The sequence below is a fragment of the Myotis yumanensis genome, unplaced genomic scaffold (genome assembly GCF_028538775.1).
Source record: "Myotis yumanensis isolate MYYU_CA2020_CCGP unplaced genomic scaffold, mMyoYum1.0.hap1 SCAF_6, whole genome shotgun sequence".
In the NCBI taxonomy this organism is placed as follows: Eukaryota; Metazoa; Chordata; class Mammalia; order Chiroptera; family Vespertilionidae; genus Myotis; species Myotis yumanensis.
In genome coordinates, this window is record NW_027223757.1 from 61,524,233 (window position 1) to 61,546,652 (window position 22,420).

The following is a 22,420-nucleotide window of genomic DNA, read 5'->3' on the forward strand; positions in this document are numbered from 1 at the left end:
CTGTTGAATCTGGGTGATGGAAACACAGTGGTTCATATGCTCTCCTCTTCTTTTCTGAATATGCTTGAAACTTTCCATAATAAAATTATTTTTAAAAGAAATAATCTCTAAAAGATGCTCAATTATTTTTCACTTTTATACATAATATGCTCTTCTTTTAAATGTCAAACTGATTATACTGAGTTTTATCAGGGTATATTTTGAGGGCTTTTTAAGCAATGATCACCCATGAATTGCTGCATTATCTCAATTTCTCATGTGACCTGCCAACTGATTACAGCAAGCAATTTCACATTCATCTAGATCAGTGGTTCTCAACCTTGGGTTGAGACCCCTTTGGGGGTCGAATGACACTTTCACAGAGGTCGCCTAAGACCATCGGAAAACACATATATAATTACATATTGTTTTTGTGATTAATCACTATGCTTTAATTATGTTCAATTTGTAACAATGAAATTGGGGGTCACCACAACATGAGGAACTGTATTAAAGGGTCGTGGCAATAGGAAGGTTGAGAACCACTGATCTAGATGAAGAAAGGAGGTGAGAAAAAGAGATGAAAGCTGGTGGTTGACTCCTCTTCACCATTTCTTCTCACAAGACTTTCAGGATCAAGAGGTTCCTGGCCAAGAAACAGAAGCAGAATCGGCCCATTCCCCAATGGATTCAGATAGAAACTGATAATAAAATCAAGTACGACTCCAACTGGAGAAGAACACACTAAGTCTAGAAGGAAATGCACATGAGATGGCTCACATATTTATGCTGTGTCTGGATTGATTACAACTTACCACATCACTGAAAAGATCACTACTATCTAAACAGTTGGACATGTTTTATTGGAAAATTATTGGAATACTTTTCTCTGTTAACATTTTTCTACGCTACTAGACTGGTTCAGTAATAAGTATGTGTAACCTTTACAAAAAAAAAAAATAGATGAAAGCTGGTCCTAGAGTTCTGGGTCATAGAGTTAAAAAAAAAATTTCCTCTATATGCACCCATATGTTCATAGCAGCACAATTCACCATAGCTAAGATCTGGAAACAGCCTAAGTGCCCATCAGTAGATGAATGGATTAGAAAACTGTGGTACATCTACATGATGGAATACTATTCTGCTGTAAAAAAAGAAGGAACTCTTACAATTTGCAACGGCATGGATGGAGCTGGAGAGCATTATGCTAAGTGAAATAAGCCAGTCAATGAAGGAAAAATACCACATGATCTCACTCATTCATGGATAATAGAGACCATTATAAACTTTTGAACAATAATAGATATAGAGGCAGAGCTGCCTCACACAGATTGTCAAACTGCAGCGGGAAGGCCGGGAGGGTTGGGGGGCAGGAGGGAGGGGGGTAAGAGATCAACCGAAGGACTTGTATGCATGCATATGAGCATAACCAATGGACATAAGACACTGCGGGGTAGGGGAAGCCGGGGTATTGTCAAGGGCGGGGGAAAAAAAGGACACATATGTAATACCCTTTGTAATGCTTTAAGCAATAAAAAATAAAATTAAAAAAATATATAAATTAAAAAAAAATCTATCCTCTAAGGAATTCTATTTTACAGTATCCATATTATTGCATAAAAGGAAATGCTTATTTTCTTGACATAGTTTTATATAAAATGTGTCTGAAATGACCTTTAAAAGTTTTAACTGCACAATACTGATAGAAAAAGAATGAACTCTGAATTAATCAAGCCATATGAATTATCTTTTCAGTTCTTCCAGTAATTTAGCTGAATGAACTTTACCAAGTCTCTTAACCTCTCTAAACCTGTTTCCTCAACTTCTTAATAAAGAATTGTAATAAAATTAACTCTGGGATAATGTCTAACTAGAACTTTCTAGGCTTCTACTTGTGTGGTCTACAGGAAACCTGAACACATTCCCAACTCAAGTCAACAATTTTCCAGACCAGCAGTTCTCCAAGTGTGGCCAATGAAACCCCTGGAGATCCCTAAGACCTTTTCAGAATGTCAACAAGGTCAAAATTATTTTGAACACATTGTCTTTTTGCACTGTGGTTACATTTGCTCTGATATTGCAGATCCAATGGTGGGTAAAACTTCTACCAGTTTACCTAGAATCAAGGCAGTGGCACCAACCATATATACCAGTGGTCACAGTAAAAAGAATGCTGTCTCACTTAATACCTTTGTTGAAGCAGTAAAATATATTGATTTTATTAGCTCTTCACCCTCAGATACACATGTTTTTAATACATGACAAAATAGAAATTGTGCATAAAGTACAAAGTATGATAGTTGACTCAAGGAAAATATGTGTGGATGCTCGAGTTCTAGCCTTCAGGAACTGGATACCTTTTCTTAGTTTTCATGAAACACCATTTTCACTGAAGAGAATGACTGACTATAGTTATTGAAACTCTGGCTTCTGGCAAACAGGTTTTGTTTGTTCATTTGTTTTTGAGTGAAGCCTGTTACTTCAAGGAAAACAACTGACAAGTATTTGCTGAATCTGGGCCCCTCCCTTCCACTCTCTCTTAAAAAAATATCAATGGAGGGGGGTGAGGGTATGAGTGTAGGGGGGGGGGGGGGTAGGGAGTAACGTGGGGATAAGGACACATATGTAATAGCTTAATCAATAAGAAAAATTTAAAAAAATATGTCAATGGAAAAATATCCTCAGGTGAGGATTAACAACAACAAAAAAGTAGAATCTGGGAAAACTTGTATCTGACCTGAGCATAATAGCTTATGCTGTTTAAGTTTAAATACTTAAAAAGATTTTTCTGATGAGATAAATATATGATTTTTTTAAATGTTTTTATGGATTTTTTTTTTTTTTTTTTTTTTTTTTTTTGGAGAGAGAGAAACATCCATCGGCTGCCTCCTGCAAACCCCTCATTGGGGATCAAGTGTGCAACCTGGGCATGTGCCCTGACCAGGAATCGAACCGATGCCCTCTCGGTGCATGGGATGATGCTCAACCAACTGAGCCACACCAGCCAGGGCAAAATATGATTTGGATATTAAATAAATTTAGAAAACCTGCATAATTCAGTGAAATAGAATGTTCCAAATGACCAATACATCATGTTATAAAATAATGCATGGGTAAAAGATCCAAAGTGCTAAACAGATCAGCGAATTGTAATATAACACAGTACAAAAAGTTCACTGATATGGTTAAAGATTCTACTTTGGAACATTAAGAAATGACCACTTGCTGAGTTTTGGTGAAGGATCAAAGAAGAATACACAGAGTTATCTGAAAAGGTCAAATTAATACTTCCTTTCTCAATGATGTGTCTGTGTGAGGTCAGATTTTCTTCATATACAATTCAACCAAAACATAATGCAACAAATTAAATGCATAAGCAGATAGGACAATCCAACTATCCTCTATTGAGTTAGACAGTAAAGAGCTTTATAAAAATGTAAAATAGTGCCACTCTCTTCATTAACTTTTATTTTTGAAAATAGTTATTTTTCAAAATATATGTGATTTCTGTTAACATGCATTTATTAATTATTGTTGCTTTAAAATAAATTAAATAATTTTTAAATTTTAATACAGTAAATATCTATAATAATAAAAGCATAATATGCTAACTAGGCCAGATGACCTACCAGACGAAGCCGCCATGGCAGGGGCCAAGGCAGAGGCAGCCACTGTGGCTGCAGGGGCCAAGCCCCTTGCATGAATTTCGTGCATCGGGCTTCTAGTTGATAAATAAAACCAAATAGATAAACAAAATTTTTAGAGACCTCAATAATTAAGAGTGCAAAGGAGTACTAAGACCTGAGATCCACTGATCTTCATAAAACCTTACCAAATCTTTTGCTAGACAGTTCTCACTCTAGTCATTCACAATCTAGTGAGAGTAGAGAAATGAAAGAAGATAGAGCCCAGCCGGCTTGGCTCAGTGGTTGAGCATCGACCTATGAACCAGGAGATCACAGTTCCATTCGCAGTCAGGGCACATGCCCAGGTTGCAGGCTCGATCCTCAGTGTGGGGTGTACAGGAGGCAGCCAATCAATTATTCTCTCTCATCATTGATGTTTCTATCTCTCCCTCTCCCTTTTCTCTGAAATAAAATAATATTTTTTTTTAAAAAAAGAAAGATACATGTCACATAACCTGTGATAAATATTATAATATAGGTGTAACTTCAAACAGTAAATTTGGAAAAGTGACTTAGAAAGATTTATTCAACCAGGTCCTGAAAAATGGGTAAGACTGACCAAAAGGCAAAAGTCTGTTTGAATAAAACTAGGGAGATGAGAGAACGGGGACATGTTTGAGGAATAGGTCAACAGGGCTAGAGTATAATGGCAGAAGAGTGACAAGGCTGAGGTGGAAAAGTGGGCCAAGAGATTAGACTACAAAGGGTTTCAAATCCCACAATGAAAGTTTGGACTCTTAAATGTATTAATGAAGGGCTAATATGGATTCTTATTTAGCTAGAGAATATTACAGTCACATTTCTGCTTTGAAATATAACCCTAATGGCAATGCACAGAATAGACTGACCATACATTGAAGGGCCAAATATAGGGAGGTGTATATGGAAAGAAAACTAATAAGGCCTGCTTCGGTCAGAGGGCATAGGGAGTGAAGGACGACCTTCCAGAAGCAAAAGAGGGGCTGACACCTGACAAACATGCCAAGTGAAGAGGGGAAAAAATGAGTGAAAGTTCTGAGCATGAACAATAGAGTAATGAGAGCATCATAAGGGAAAAGGAAGAAAATGCAAGTTTCTAAAAAGAGGTGGGTGTGATGGGAATATGTGAAATTTTAAGATGTCTGTAGAGCAGCAATTTTCAACCTTTTTCATCTCATAGCACACATAAACTAATTACTAAAATTCTGCAGCACAACAAAAAATATATTTTTTACCGATCTGACAACAGAAAATAGTTATAATTTTGATTCCTTCACATTGAACAATTATTGTTTTAATGGCTATTGTCATTTTTTTATTTGACAATCTCAGGAGGAAAGAGGTCAGTGGCCCTGACTAAATAGTCAGTATTGCATGTTTTAAAAATTCTTGCAGCACACCAGTTAAAAATCGCTACTGTAGAATATCAGTTTAGAAATGCTGGTTAAGATGATATGGAAAGAAATTTTGTATTAATCTGCATATGAATAAGAGTTGGAACCACAGGACTGAGATAATTATCAAAAATAAGAACAGAGTGAGTAGAGCAAAGTGCAAAATACAGGATTTTATGAGACATGAACAGCAAAGAGAGAAAATTAAACAATAAAAATAAAAAAGGAAAAGTCAGAAACCTGAGAGAGTGCATGACCACAGAATCTAAGAAGAGAGAGCTTAAGGAGAATTAGTTGGTCAGTAGCTTAAAGGTTGGAAAATAATAATGACCTAAATGAAGCCACTAAATCTATTAATTAGGAGGTTACAGAGTAGTAAGTCTCCGTTGAATGTTTAGGGACAGAACATAGATTACAATGAATCTGGGTTTATGGCCTCATTAGCATAGTATTAGGTACAAGAAACAACTATTTTAGCCAGGGACACATGAAGATGTTTTCCAAACAATAGTTTGTCTGCTTTCAACTGTAACAATTTTTAATAAAATGATCTCTCTAAAATTTGTGATATTTTCAGAGAATTTAGATCAGAATAGCATCAAACACTGACTTAAGCATTTATACAGAACACTAGCATTTACCTAATAAATTTTATGACCCAAACAATTTACTGTTGTGCTATTTATTAAACCTCAACCTACCACTGAAAAAATTATTCTTAGCCCTGGCCAGTTTCGCTCAGTGGTTAGAGCGTCAGCCCTCAGACCAAAGGGTCTCCAATTCAATTCCCGGTCAAGGGCACATATTTTGGTGGCAGGTTCCATCCCCAGCCCTGGTCTGGGCATGTGCAGGAGGCAACCAGTTGATGTGTCTCTCTCACATCGATGTTTTTCTCTCTCTCTTTCTCTCTCCTCCCCTTCCTCTCTCCCTTCCACACTCTCTCTAAAGATCAATGGAAAAAATATCCTCAGGTGAGGTTTAAATATAGCCTATATAATAAAGAGATAATATGCAAATTGACTGTCACACCCTCTCACAAGATGGCCACCCCCATGTGGGCACAAGATGGCCAGCAGGGGAGGGCAGTTAGGGGCGACCAGGCCTGCAGGGGAGGGTAGTTAGGGGCGACCAGACCGGCAGGGGAGGGCAGTTAGGGGTGACCAGGCCAGCAGGGGAGGGCAGTTGGGGGCAACCGGGCTGGCAGGGGGGCAGTTAGGCGTCGATCAGGATGGCAGGGGTGTGGTTAGGGGGTGATCAGGCTGGCAAGCAGGCAAGTGATTGGGAGCCAGCAGTCCTGGATTGTGAGAGGGATGTCTGACTGCCGGTTTAGGGATCCCATGGGTCGGGCCTAAACCAGCAGTCGGACATCCCCCGAGGGGTCCAGATTGGAGAGGGTAAAGGCTGAGCTGAGGGACACCCCCTGCCCCAGTGCACGAATTTCATGCACTGTGCCTCTAGTGTGTGTGTGTGTGTGTGTGTGTGTATATATATATATATATATATGTTACTCTTAGTGTAGATAAGCCTACTAAAGTACATTTTAGTGCAAATCCAACAAGTAGCATTTATTTAAGAAAAAACTGATTATCCATTCCCTTTTATTTCATAATATCAGGCAAAATATGAGCTCAAACTTAATTTAGGCACATTTATATAAAATGTATATACAGCCAGACCTATGTTTCTATAAAGGTAATATGTGCAAGATCCATATTTATTATTGTAATTTAGAAAATAATCATTTGTTTTACCAAAGGATTCTTCCCTTTGCAAAAGCACTCACTATTGGAGTCCTTTAAATAAATATGAAGTGTTCCAGGATAAGACAAAATTATAATTTAATTCTTCATTTAATTTACACAAAACTTGACAAGAATACATTTAAAGCAAATTTATGAACTATGAATTTAAAATGGGTAGTTGTTATGGAATGTAAAAGCCATAAGTAATAGTTTACACTCTGCATGCCAGAAATCTCCCTTCTCGCACCAACTAGCAGAGGTAGCTGGAGCACCGTGGAGAACAGAAATCCAAGGGTGAGGATAAAAGAGGGTATCACTGAGGAGTTCTCTACCTTAAACTTGAAAGCAGGCAACAGCTGCATGAGTGTCATGATGTTACCATCCTTGATTAGGCACAGAAAAACAGTACTAATGAATCCTGTAGGGCAATGATTCTCAACCTTGGCTGCACATTAGAATCACCTGGGAATCTTTTTAAAATCCTGATTTCTGGGCCTCACCCTCCAGAAATTCTGTTTCTTTGTTATGGGGTGAGGCCACAACATTAGTAACAAAGAAACAGAATTTCCGGAGGATGAGGCCCAGAAATCAGGATTTTAAAAAGATTCCCAGGTGATTCTAATATGCAGCCAAGGTTGAGAACCACTGCTTTAAAAGAACACCAAAAAAGAAAAAAGAAAAAAAAAAAAGAGGTAACTTCAAATCCTAAATGGGACGAAGGCTCTGAATCCAGATCACCTGGGGACTTCTCAGCTCTCCCCCTCACTACTGTATCTCTTTAGCAAGTTAGTTAGACCTCAGTACTCAGCTGTAAAATGAGATAAGAACTACCTCATAGGGTCAACATTACAATTAAATGAGAAAATGACTATGAAACACTCAATGTGGTGGCACACTGCTGGTCCTCAAGAATTATTAGGATTTACTGATCTAGGGTCATTCTGGATCACTCATTTAACCCATCCTTATAACATACTGCCAACTCCCAACCGGCAATATAAACCTTTCACTGTTAAATCCTGATGACCTACTCAGCTGTCGGTATGTACTGAAAATACGAACCTTTGTCAATGTTGTACGCCAAACAGCCAGACCCTAGAGCAGCGGTTCTCAACCTGTGGGTGGCGACCCCTTTGGCGGTCAAACGACCCTTTCACAGGGGTCGCCTAAGACCATCCTGCATATCAGATATTTACATTACGATTCCTAACAGTAGCAACATTACAGTTATGAAGTAGCAACGAAAATAATTTTATGGTTGGGTCACAACATGAGGAACTGTCTTTAAAGGGCCAGAAGGTTGAGAACCGCTGCCCTAGAGAACACGACCAGAGTCTGTGAGATTCTGGACCAGTTCCAGAAGCACACCTCTAATAAATAATAGCCCATTTCCTGACACACTAACATTATGTAGCCATCAGGCTATCCCCATGTTTGTTAGTAACCCACTGAGTCACCAAATTAAACAAGTGGTTTCTATAGTCTTAACTTATGCTGCACCCCCTTTTCAAAACAGCAAACTTATCAGTAAAATATATCTCTATGTAACACAAAATTCTAACTGAAATATTCTTTTCTGGTTTCTAAAAATCTGCTGTGAAATCTGTTCAGATATTCAAACTCATTCAATTCCCTTCCTCTTCTCCCCTCCCCACCATATCTGATAGAAAATCCTTCAAACTAATATAAACTTCCTCAATTAGCCACTGAGTACATGATGACTAGTTTTACGCTTTGTCTCCATTAACTCAATGGCCAACACAGCCACAGTTTTGTTTAAAAACTCAAACACAAGCATAATAGCTCCATCAGTCATCTTGCTCTTCTCATCTTCAAGTCAACGGTGACAGACAGGAAAAGCAGAGAAACTAATACATTTCTCCTCAAAACACATACATATGCATACACTTTGTTCTTCCCCAAAGCACCACAAGGATAACAGACAGCAAATCATGCCCACAAACCAAAACACAGCTATTTCATCTAATTTTAGAAAAAGAATAACAAGGAACCAGAGAAAAGCTCTCTCAGGAATAACTCAATCCTCAAATCAGGGAATTCAAAGAGCATAATATGGAAAAACCAACAGCCTTAATTCTCTCCTGCGGGATACTAATTCTATCAGTGTCAAATCAAAATGAACAATATGTTTTTTTGAAGATACCACAAAAGTTTGAAATCTCTCCTTTAAAAAAAAAGCCCACTTACAGAGAAAATATCTAACTGTATGATTTCTGAGCACAGGTGCTATTTGGTTGCTGTGTATTAGTTTGATATGATTTCAAATTCACTTGCTTATGACTTTAATAAAGTTGTTTTAATCCATGTGTTTATGACAAGACAAATAAAAGCTGTTTTCAGAAGTTGTTTGGATAGAAGAATGTGTCAGGATGCCATCATCTCATCTGTTGTCGCTGATTATCACTCAATAGCCCAGCTGCTGAGGGTCCCCACTGGGGGCTTAAGCATAAGAACATGGAGAGAAGCAACTATGGCAAGGGGACATTTAGAGAATTTATGAGGACTATTGGAGAGTTTGGGTCTGGGCAAAGTGACACTTTGCTGATGTAAAGAGCTCTCTGAAGATCACTGGGGCATTAGCTCCTGTCTCCATGAGGCAATTCCTCCTAGACAGTGGTGAAAGCAGAGAAGCAGCCCCCGCAAAGATCATCCCCCTCATCAACATGGGAGCATGGTTCCCTAGCAACGTGCTCTAGCAACAAGAGCAGCTGGTGTCAGCTCTCCATTGGCCAACTACCTCTCCTGAGTGCCTACTCATGTAAAAAGGGACACCTACTAGTAATCTGAATTTTGACTTTATTCCTTTCATCTCCCCTTGCATGAAACAATAATGTAATTAAGCTATCACTGCCTCGGAGTACGTTATTTCTTTCAGGCTTACTATGAGACATTATCCTAATAAGTCATGAAGATGTAATGTACAGTATAGGGAATATAATCAATAATATCGCTATAACTGTACGGTGACAGTTCGTTACTAGACTTGTGGTGATCAATTTGTAAGGTACAGAAATGTTGAGTCCTTATGTTGTACACCTGAAACTAATATATTGTATATCAACTATACTTCGATTTTTTTAAAAAGCGGCATTATCCTGTGTGCTACTGGCTTATGAAATTCACTGGGTTAAATAAATTGCTGGCAAAGACAAAATCAGTCTCTGAGCATAATTTTACTACCCAAAATACTGGTTTACTCCAAAACTGTTCTTCTCCCACCATACTCTTTTAAAAACAAGATGAAAAACGTATTTGTTTTTTTTAAAAAATGACCCAATTATATTTACATCTAGAACAGCGGTTCTCAACCTGTGGGTCGCGACCCCTTTGGTGGTCGAACGACCCTTTCACAGGGGTCGCCTAAGACCATCCTGCATATCAGATATTTACATAATGATTCATAACTGTAGCAACATTACAGTTATGAAGTAGCAACGAAAATAATTTTATGGTTGGGTCACAACATGAGGAACTGTATTTAAAGGGCCAGAAGGTTGAGAACCACTGGTTTAGAAGTACCCTTTATTTGTAATTTAAAGTCTCACAGTCAGGTGTTGTTATGTGATAATTTGCTCAGCCCCAGACAATATGGTTCTTCCCTTTCTGGAAGCTGTGACCAAGACGGCTGCTGCTGAGTCTGAGTAAAATTCTGTACTTCTTTTTCCCTGGAACTCCCAAGCGAAAAAAAGACAAGCCATAATCTAATCGCTTTGGGGGAGGTACTGCTCAGATACTAAGAACCTTCATATCTTCTCTTTAAGGAGAGAAACCCTTTTCTTTAGTAATCCTAAACAACCTGTCCAAAATAAAGAGCATGGATTAATAAGACTCTTAACCAAAACTCAGATTAACTAGGTAAAATTCTTAGCAAAAGACAGCTGAATAGCAACAAACTGCAACAGATTTATACTAAAATGTAATGCCTTTAACAGGACTCGGGGAGGAAGAACATTTCATAAAAGTCTTATTTACCACATCAAGCCTACGTTCTGGTTTTTCTGCTATCAAGAGTCCAAGTGAATAGACGTATAAATTCCAGAAGGCAAAGGACTATTCTAGCCAGAATTTTTGAAACTTAGTCATTAAAGTATTTTTTTAATGAAAAACAGTTATTCTATCAACCCAAGACTACCCAATGAAGAAAATGTCAGAAAACCTCATTAAGGCCTAACAATATATTAAGAAATATGCATTGTGTTAACAAACCTAAATTATGGTTCTCACTCGGTTGGTTATATAAATCACCAAAAGTTCCTAAAATAATTGTTCCATTAAATGAGAAAGTGCACTATTTTCTAAAAGCATATATATAAGTCAAGTAGTCTCAAGCGTTTTGCAGATGTATCACAATGCTAAAAACTGTTTTAAATGCACTGAGGAAATACTACAAATTCCCGAAGGTTCTAATCAACGTCCTAGTTATTTTCCACTTGCTCCACAGCACCCCAAAATCCCTGCTCTGCTCTGCTCCTGGCCTGGGAGGATGAACCTGCACAGATCAGGACCTAGGCTCCCCAACTGGGTGCTAGAAATGGAAGTCACTGGCCCAGACCTACAAACAGAGGGAGGAGGGGGCAGGGAGCAGCCCCTCCCTCCCTGCCTGCCTCAAAGCCAGCTCCCCTGGGCCCTCCTCCACAATGTCCGCTCTCTGCTCTGCTCATCTCTGGGGAATTAAGGGCTTCTTGCTGTTGCTATTCCCTGGGTGCTTCACCACCCCTTGTTTGTTCCCTAACCTCTACAATCTCTTCATTTGCACCATCAAGGATGAAATTTCTTTTCTTGCTGGTACCTTGCCTGATGCAGCCAACAATACCAAGTCTGGTTAGTAAAAAGTCTATTATTTAAAGAAATCCAATTAAAAAGTTTAAAAAGGACTTAAGATCTATATGGACATTATTTATATACTACTGCTATCTGTATAATTATATAAAAATTAAATATAACTAGCTTACTTCCACATGAAGCTGGTTAATAAGCTGAAATATTCATCACAATTAAATTTAGGCGTGTAATTTCACACTGCATTGTTCTCTCAAGATAAATGCAATAAGGCTGAAATAAGCTTTAAAAAAAAATCAATGAAGAGATTCTGGTAACTGATATTTCCCTTTCATCTACCGGGTTAATCCAAGTAATTTTGTTGTTGTTATTGTTGAAGCCCTCTCTAAGTACAGGATGAAAAAAAAACGTTTAAACCAACAGTTCTCAAATTTTGATAGGCAAATAAATCAACTTAGGAGCTTGTTAAAATGCTAACGCCAGGCCCCACCCACACCTCTCTGATACGTGTTTTCAGTAGTCCCCCAGGTATTTCTGATGCACACCTAAATTTCAGAACTATTTAAAACTGGCCAACTTCAAGATTCCACCCAAACTTCCAATATATTGCTTTTTTTCTTTTGAATTCACATTCCACATTAAACATTGTCCAAAAGAAAAAAAGATAATAACCAAACCACAGTAACAATAATAATGCCAGTATGATACGTGCTTTACATGTAATATCAGCTAGTTCAGTGCTCACAAGAACTACACCAGTTAGGTAGCATTGTTGCCTCCATTTTACAAATGAGAAAACGAAAGCCCAGAGAAACGAAGTAACCTGACCAATGGTAATGAGTGGCAAAACCAGGATCACCTCAGGTCTGCCTGTCCTCTTACCCAGGAGCTGGACAACCAAGCATTTGTGCATTTAAGGAGGATTAAGCCTGAGGGCCAAGCAAAACAATAACCCTCCCTGTCCCTCCCCAACTCCAACCACTCACCCAACAAGCTCTCTTGACTCTCCCCACCCATCCCTCCCTCACCAAGGTGTGCCACCTACATGGTGTGCCACCACACGGCACAAGTCTGTATGTATACCAGCACTCTTTCCACAGGAGTACCTACCACATGCCAAGTACTACAAAGGATCCAAAATCCAGCTCCAAGTATGAGCTTTGGGCTTGAGCAAATTTAACATCTCTGCGCTACGGTCTCCTAATCTGTAAAATGAGGGTCCTAAAGCTAAGTGCACTGAAATGACACAGTGAGCTAATGAGTTAAAGTACTTGTTTGACATAGGACCTGAGCAAGAGCTCAATAAACAATAACTGCTATTAAAATTCTACTTTGCCAACCACCTCTCTTACAAAATTCAACATATCAGTCAGTACAAGGTCTGATTTATTTTCTCACAGCTCTGTGTCCTGGGACTGTGATAAAAGATAGAACATATCTTATTTTCAGGAGTACACTGGTAACAGTGTGTAACTCAGTGGACTGAATGACAGGAGTAGAGTATTTTAGAGCAAATGAGTCTTTTAGTAGCCCTGAAATTGTACCACTTTGACAAGTGTCTATTTCCCAACTTTAGAGTCAGCCCTGTGGATTACATACTAGTATAGAGTCTATAATTACCTTAATTCAAAACAATAATAAAATGTCACATGGTACAGGGACTTGGTCTTAATTTATCACTGCATCATCAGCACTTTGAACAATGCCTGGCCCATGGTAAATACTCAAATATTTGTTAAATGAATGAAGGTATCAAGGTACCAATGAAGACACACCTTAGCTCATTATTACAAAAAACAAGTATAATCATCAGATCAAGAACAATGTGCCAATAACTTGTAAGTTATTTTCAAAATTCCCTCAGAACATTTTTCTTCTTTCTTTTTAACTAATTGTTGAATTTTCTTTAAAAACTCTTCAACTAGAAAAGTTAATGTTAAAGTGGTTCCATGATACATCACCCTCATCATTCTACCTTACTTTAAAAACAAACTATTTAACAATGAGTATTTAACAATGAGCATTTCAGTGACCATCTGAATTAAAGCCATAAAATGAAATAAGCACTGCTAAGAGATTAACCATAACTAACATCGAAGAGATGGAGAACTGGGGGAAGAGAGATCACTACGGAATACACAGAGAGAAGTTCCATTCTCAGCTATGCTTCTAAGCAGCCACATATGTGACCTTGAACAGGTACTTAATTTCTGTCTCCATTTACTCATCTTCAGTATAGGAATAAGTTTACCACATCTACTTCATCAAGTTGTTTTAAGGACCAAATACACATAAACTAATTTCCAAAACAATAAAACACCAAACAAAGGTATGTTAACCTTTAATATAAACATCTTCAGATTTTAAATGTTTCTATTCATCTTTTTTTTTATGTCTCTGCGTATTTAAATTTAGTTAGTTCTTGATTATCTACACCTGCAGAGATACACACACACACACACACACACACACAGGTGTATTACAGATCATCCATTAATAATTTATATTAAGCCCTTGGATGATGGTTTTGTATTTACAGTTGAGTATCCTTGCGATATTGAGATATGGTGGAGTATCCTCAAGATGTAAAATTCTTAATAGTTCAAACCAAATAATGAAACACCTGTAAAAGTAGTCACGCAACTCAGCCTTCTTATCATTTTTCTTCCTATCATTTATCTAATTACATTCTACCGCTGAAATGACGCCTACTTTGTTATAAAAGATGAACTTTGTGTGCTCATTATGTTATTATAGTTCAAGGGACATTTCTGAAATAAACATGAGCCATATCTAAATTAAAAGGCAAATTTAAAGAAAAAAAAAACCTGTCTAAATAGTACAGTTGACAATTTAATCATACTCTGAAAGCAAGTCTTTCCCCCCTCAACCCCCCCCACCAGGATTAGAGAGTTATACAACATTTAAAGGACAGCTACTGCATGTACAGGTAACAATCTGTCTAATTTGAGGAAAATTTTTAAGTTCTCTCCTAAGCAGTAACATTATACTATTCATTTTAGCTACAATAAAAACCAGTGTTACATTACAACCTAATTCTAGTTCCTATAAACCCATCAAAATAAAAAGTGCACAAAAGGTATAATATTCTGGAATTTACACCAGAAATGATAAAGCAACATCATATTACTGTTCAAAGCTGTCATCTTAAGAATTAAGAAACAGATGCATGAATTCAAAATTAGTTCCAGAACCACATTCCTGGCCTATCTCATCGTCACTCCTGTGTGCCTTCTTCAACCCTCAAGCCACACTCTTTAACACAGTGTCAGTTCTGCAGGTTTATTTGAACAGTCTACCAAATGAACTGAGATCAAGGCAACCAGGTCTGTCTAAAAGGACAGGGGTTTCGAGACTTGGGTGTGAATCCAGCCTTTGTCCTTCTGGAGCTACATGACCTTGAGCAAATATTTAGTATTTAGAGACAAGCCTAAACTTCTCATGTGTAAAAGGACAAGACCACCAACCTTGAATTCTTTTGTACATCAAGTCCCTCAGTTAGTGCTCTGCTTATGGCAGATGCCTAATAAATGGGTGACAACAGTCTTAAAGGGCCAGTTCACAAATTATGAGGTATCTCATTAAGGGGGATCACAATGAACTTGTCTGAAATGTACTAAAGTTGCAATGCTTTTTTCAATCTTTTACTTAAAATGTTTTAACATAGAGAAGTGAAAATTTCACAAAGGCTGGAAATCTTTTAAAAACTGACCTTTTACATATCAACGATGAAGATTCGATTATCATTATATAGGGACAACTGGTAAATTTTTTCAACAATGTTTCAGGTGCTCCCACGGTCAAAAGTTCTAAAACTTTCTGAAGAAAGTTGTATTTTAGAACCCGGAGACAGCCCAGTTGTCTAAACAATGGGCTACATGATCCACCACAGTCTCCAGGCAAAGTCACAACAGGATGAGAAAAGAGCCTTCAGCCTCTCTCAGATTTCCTGGCCACTGTTATTTTAAAACTTGATCACATAAACATAAACAGATGAAAAAATCCATTTCAGATAAGCCCCATGGGTTATGATTTATGATCTTGTTTTAAATACCTCATAAATTTACATTAAATATTGCAATATCTTATTACATTTTTCTCACTTGTATTTGTACACACTCATGAAAAATATATTTGTTATATATATTATATAGAGTTTTTAATCATGATTATCTTTTCTTAAAGTCATTCATCACTTTTGTAACTCCCTTTTAAAATTAGTTTTTGCACACAAAAATGTAACTTAAAAAGCTGGAAGAACAATAAATGGCGTGTCACATAGAACATACAAACGCAACAGGCAAATCTGCGTAAGACTAAAATGACTTCTGTTTACCACTGTGCACATAATTCCCGCGCAACTGAAAATGCTCCCAAATGAGCTGGATATTTAAAAGTCAATGAGTTATTTTGAAGAGTTGCATTGTTTCATGCTCTGGCTATAGCTCAATTTGTGGTGTTTCTAAAGTGAATGATAAAAGACACCAAGGTCATTTTTTTTCACTAAACAATTTCCAATTTGAAAACCACAACCCAAGACCTCTATGAAGTTTAGTTAATTTGTACAGAAATGCCATTTTGCTGCCAACCTTTGTACCATGACCATTACCAGCCCAAGTTCAAGATTCACATTTTATGGTGTGAATGGTGTCAGCTAAATCTTAAGAACGTGAATTTCTTAAACTCTCAAACCCTGACTGTTTAAATATTCTGCATCTACACCCCCAGAGCATAGCAGCATGTTATATGAGACTTGAGCACGTACACCAGTCTGTTAAGCTCCTCGCTCATACCTGTAGGCTCTCCCTGAAGCACTTCACCCCACACTTCACGCCAGGTACAATGTAACGTGCTTCTGAAACTGAATGCACATATTCCTGAGACAGGTGCTCCAGAAATAAAAGTTACTTCCTATTCCAAAAATCCCAGATTTGAGCATTTCCATTGTTTTACGGAGTTTTGTCAATTAACAAATGTTAAAAAGCTATTGTTAGGCAACCTACAAATTAACATACTCAAAGGACTGGTCCACCTAAAGACTGAACATACAGACGGAGACCGTCCCAGCCTGATCTGCTACATGATTAAACTATTAGTCAGCTGATCCTCACACCCCAGGACAAACGACATTATTCCTGCCCCGCATTTTAAACTTGTTTACGAAAGAGAAAACTATCACGGAGAGTCAGAGTCGGACACCTGAGTGCTCCGCTCCTACCTGGAGCCAGAGACGACGCACCAAGGTATCCGGGTGATGATCACCCCGTGAAAGGAGACTCTCCCGGCGGCTGGAAGTGAGAGCCGGCCGTGCGCCCCGCGAGCCGCCGCCGCCCGGGCCCACCCATCACCTGCTTCACCTATGGGAGTCCCCGGAGGGGAACCGCGCCGTGGGCCACCTGGGCGGCCTCAGCGAGGCCTCCAAGCAGGACGGGGGGCGCGAGGGGCCGGGCTCCGGGACACTCACCTGTGCGGACACGGAGGCAGGTGCGCGCTGGCGGGGCTGCCTGTCGCCGCGGAGGCTGGAGGGCGGGCCGGGAGGTGAGGAGGGGAGCGGAGAGGCCGGTGACGCGGACCAGCCCAGGACGGGGCGGAGGCGGCGACCGGGCGGCTCCTCGCTTCCTGCTCGGACAGATCCCGGTCCTTCTCCGCCCGCCAGCCGGCGCCCCACCGAGTCCCCGGCCCCGCCGCGCGCACGTCACGGCTACGGAGCGCCCGAGGGGGCGGGGGCGCCGCGGGCCGGGGCGGGACGGCCGCGCGCGCGGGGGCGCAGGGCCGCGTTCCGGGAGGGGGCGCTCGGCGCCCGGGGCCGCCCCGCCGCCCCGCCCCTCCGCTCGCCCAGCTCCGCGGCCACCGCCTCGGGCTCGGTGTGGGCGCGGCGGCGCGGGGAGGGGCCGCCGCGGGCCTAGCTGAATCCTGGTCCCGCCCCCGCGAAAGGGCCTGCTCAGCTGTTAGGTTTGCAGCCCTGCAGGGCGAGTCCTCTGCGCCGGAGACGGAGACTGTGCAGAAGGTGTTCGGGGGAGAGCGCTGGCCATCGAGGGGCGAGCACCCCGAGTGGTGCGGGCCGCAGCGAGGAGGTGCTGTCGCCGAGGACAGAGCCGCGGCTCCCTCGGCTGCACTGCAAGGGGCTGGGGCTGGGCTGCGCTGGGGAGGGAGCACCTTCCTGCGCGACAGACTTTGGATTCTGCTGTTGGGAGCAGGGGGTCCGGGATGAACATGTTGTATTTCCTCGGCCTCCGCCGCCCCCCATTGACTTATTAAAGCTCCGATCTTCTCTGTCGTTTAAATGTTATTGTTTCTGTAAATGACATGCCAATGAGTCATAGTTGAAAATTAAATATGAAGTAGCTGTGCAAATTGGATGGTATGAAAACCTACATTGCCTTTACGACGAAAAGACGCGTCTTTTAAGACAATAAAATGGTCGTTTACTATAATGCTAAATGTCTCCGCTGCGGGGGCGGGGGGCGGGGGGCGGGGGGAGCTAAAGATACCTACATATAAGAATTATACTTTTTTTCCTGCAACATGTCCGAGTAGCAACTAGAAAACTTAAGGAAATCGACAAGATTCTGAGAAGAGGCAAGTTTCAGATAATTCAGATGTTGCAGTTCTTTTGGTGGAAAAGGTAGGATGAGATATTTTAGGATACAACTAAAACATTGACCAAATAGGGAAGTAAGAAAGAGGAAGAGAAACCAAGAAAGGAAATAATTTACAGCAATCTCAGAAGTTTAGTTCCAGATTGCCAGGAGGTAAATCTTAAGTATATAAAACTAGATTTTAAAACGAAGCGGGGTGGCGGAGAGAGAACAGGAGGAGAGGAGAACTTCAGTTCACTGCTTTGACTTCATTTTGGATGTGAGATTAAAAGGCTTTGACAGACCAATAGAAGCCTGTACAGTTTATTGTGATGCCGTGTGATTTTTTTTCTCTTTCCTTTGTCCACCACTTCCAATCCATTACTGAGCCCTTTTGCTTCTAGTTCCGTATCTCTCTTATGTTTCCAATCCCTCTTTATTGTCTAGTTTCAAGCCACCGTTTTAGGTCTTGCATACTGTTTTAGCAACCTAACCAAATCTAAGTTTTCCGGGCTGCAGTCTTACCCACTTATAATCCAGTCTCTACAACGCCACCAGGTTTATGTTTCATAAAATAAAAGTCTGATTATGTACTCCTCTTTTTAAACTCCTATAGTGGCACTCCATTACCCTTAGTACAAAGTCCAAACTCCTTAAGATGTCTTACATGATCCTCGAACTGTTTTTGTTTGGCTAGCAGAGTAGGGATCTCTTGTTAAAATACAACTAAAAACAAGTGGAGAAAAGGGAACACTAGTTCACTGCTGGTGGGAATGCAGATTGGTGCAGCTCTATGGAAAACAGTATGGAGTTTCCTCAAAAAATTAAAAATGGAACTGCTGCCCTAACCGGTTTGGCTCAGTGGATAGAGCATCGGCCTGCGGACTCAAGGGTCCCAGGTTCGATTCCAGTCAAGGACATGTACCTTGGTTGCAGGCACATCCCCAGTGGGGAGTGTGCAGGAGGCCGCAGATCAATGTTTCTCTCTCATTGATGTTTCTTTTTTTTTTTTTTTAAATATATTTTTTATTGATTTTTTACAGAGAGGAATGGAGAGAGATAGAGAGTTAGAAACATCGATCAGCGGCTTCCTGCACATCTCCTACTGGGGATATGCCTGCAACCAAGGTACATGCCCCTGACCGGAATCGAACCTGGGACCTTTCGGTCCGCAGACCGACGCTCTATCCACTGAGCCAAACCGGTTTCGGCTCATTGATGTTTCTAACTCTCTACTCCTTTCCTTTCCTCTCTGTAAAAAATCAATAAAATATATATTTTTAAAAATAAATAAATAAATAAATAAATAAAAATGGAACTGCTGTTTGACCCAGCGATACCACTTCTGGGAATATATCCTAACTCCTGAAATACCAATCAGAAAGAATATATGCACCCCTATGTTTGTAGCAACAATATTTACAACTATAATTTTGTGCGCTTGGGGGGCGTCCCTCAGCCTGGTCTGTGCAGTCTAGGACCCCTCAGGGGTTATCCGTCAGCCTACAGGCAGACATCCCTCTCACAGTCCAGGACCCCTCACTCCTTACTGCCCACCTGCCCTCTGCTCCTTAGTGAGCCCAGCCTCTGGCTGAGCAGCACTCCCCCTGTGGGAGCACACTGACCACCAGGGGGCAGCTCCTTCATTGAGCATCTGCCCCCTTGTGGTCAGTGCACATCATTGCATATTAGGCTTTTATTATATAGGCTAGCTAAGATTTGGAAACAATGCAAGTGCCCCTCAATAGGTGAATGGATAAAAATGCTGCAGAGCACTTACACAATGGAATACTATGCAGCAGTAAAAGAGAAGGATCTCTTACCCTTTGAGACAGCATGGATGGACCTGGAGACTATTATGCTAAGTGAAATAAGCCAATCAGAGAAAGACAAATATCACATTTGTGGATTTGTGGAATTTAATGAACAAAATGAATTGACCAACAAAATAAGACCCAAGGCATGGAACAGACTGACATATCTGGGTGTGTGTGTGGGGGGGGGGCGGGGGGGGGGAGAAGAGATAAACCGAAGAAGTTATAGGCCTACTAGTGCCCAGTGCATGGATTTGTGCACATTGAAATGAAATTAATAAGAAGGTGGCCTGTGGGCAGGACTGGGTGAGAGGGGCCAGACACGCCCTGGAGCCAACTTCCCACAGTCCCTCCCCACCGACTGCACCTGAGGCAGCACCATGACTCAAAGGTTGTCTGCAGAGTGAGTGGGGTCCCTCCGGCAGGTGGGGTCCCTCAGCCTGGCTTGCAGGGATAGGGCTGAAACTGGCTCTCTGACATCCCCCAAGGGGTTCCAAATTGTGAGAGGGAGTTTCTCAGGTGATGCACCCTGGAATCGGGCTCCCTCCTCTCGGGTTCTGGGGTTCATCACTGAGAACTGCTGCTGCCAAGTCACTGCAACTCAGCAGCTTCTGTGTTGAACATCTGCCCCCTGGTGGTTAGTGTATGTCATAGCTACCAGTCAGAGCAACTGCCCCCTGGTGTTCATTGTGCATCATAGCTACTGGTTAGATGGTCGGACTGTCGCTTAGCCTTTTATATATATAGACTAGAGGCCCATTGCACAAAGAGATTCGTGCAATAGGCCTTCCTTCCGCTGCCGGACACTTAGCATATTAGGCTTTTATTATATAGGACTAGAGGCCCAATGCACAAAATTTGCGCAAGGGCCTTGGCCCTGGCCCCTGCCCACTGCTGCCACCAGGGCCAGGGGCCTCTGCCACCTCTGCCTGGGCCCCCACCCACTGCGGCTTTGTCCAGAAGGAAGGACGTCCAGAAGGGTGGCCAGTCTAATTAGCATATTATGCTTTCATTATTATAGATTATTGAATAAATGGGACAGATGGGTGAACAAACAGTAAGAGAACTGACAATTTTAGAAAATTGCATATACTGTTGTTAAGCATGGTGGATATAACTGTGTCATATTTGCATCCAAATCTGCACTTAACAATTATTTCATATTTACATTTGTAGGTTTTTCTAATTTGTTCTCACCCATTAAATATTTGTAAGACTCTTCTCAGAGTCTCCTTGTACTGTCCCCCCTCTTAAGCCATATACAAGATTTTATAATTTTTTTCCATCGTTTTTACAAAAATCTATATCATAGTCATTTACAGAGTCTCTACTGTCTCCCTGGCTGATATCTACTTTAACAGCTTCAACTGCATCTTTCTTACTAACTCCTAAAGTAAGGGAGCCAAAACACCCCAAAGAAACTCATTCTTTTTTCCTTCCCAATTGCCTCAAATGATCCCCTTGCCAATGGACCCTATTAAAATCATGGTATTACCAGCTACTAGTCTCAAGAAGTCACCCAGAACTCTTTCCTTTCCTCACTCATAATTTTGAAGTCACTGAGTTCAGTTCATTCTATGTCCTAAATTATTTCTAAATTGATGTCTCCATCCTCCTTTAGAGCAGGCCATCATCTTTTAACTCTTGACATGACCCCTGCTCAGTGTAGTCCATTCTTTCACCACTCCCCCCTCCAAATCTAATTATGTCATCCACTATCTCAAGTCATGGTGACTTTCAGATCAATTAAAACTTATGCTTTGCCCTAACCGGTTTGGCTCAGTGGATGGAGCGTCGGCCTGCGGACTGAAGGGTCCCAGGTTCGATTCCGGTCAAGGGCATGTACCTGGGTTGTGGGCACATCCCCAGTGGGGGGGTGTGCAGGAGGCAGCTGATCGATGTTTCTCTCTCATCAATGTTTCTAGCTCTCTATCCCTCTCCCTTCCTCTCTGTCAAAAGTCAATAAAATATATTAAAAAAAAAAAAAAAAACTTATGCTTGGCCAGTGTTGCTCAGTGGTTGAGTGTTGGCCTATGTACCAGGAGATCAGGGTTCAATTCCCAATTCCTGTGCAGGTTGTGGGCCCGATCCCCAGGAGGCAGCCAATGCATGATTCTCTCTCATCATTGATATTTCTATCTCTCTCTCCCTCTCCTGTACTCTCTGAAATGAATAAAAACATTTTACAAAACTCATTTATATGATACTAGAGGCCCAGTGCACGGATTTGTGCACCAGTGGGGTCCCTCGGCCTGGCTTGCGGGGATTGGGCCGAAACCAGCTCTCCGGCATCTCCTGATGGGTCCCGGATTGTGAAAGAGCAGTTCTCGGGTGATCCACCCCGGAATCGGGCTCCCTCCTCTCCGGTTCCGGGTGCATCACCCGAGAACCACAGCTGCCAAGTCACTGCAGCTCGGCAGCTCCTGC

At 41.0% G+C, this 22,420-nt stretch overlaps 1 protein-coding gene across 6 annotated transcripts in view; it reads right to left on the minus strand.

The window, feature by feature from the left end:
* The window catches only part of MYO6 (myosin VI), a 146,762-nt gene extending 129,514 nt beyond the window's left edge, over window positions 1-17,248 (minus strand). For 4 of the 6 annotated variants that reach the window (XM_070418215.1, XM_070418214.1, XM_070418212.1 and 1 more), the window contains exon 1: window positions 17,066-17,248. The gene's annotated coding sequence lies outside the window, so the exon portion shown is untranslated. The remainder of the gene's footprint in view (window positions 1-17,065) is intronic. The other 2 variants (XM_070418217.1, XM_070418216.1) reach the window with 1 other exon arrangement.
* Window positions 17,249-22,420: the final 5,172 nt, after the last annotated feature.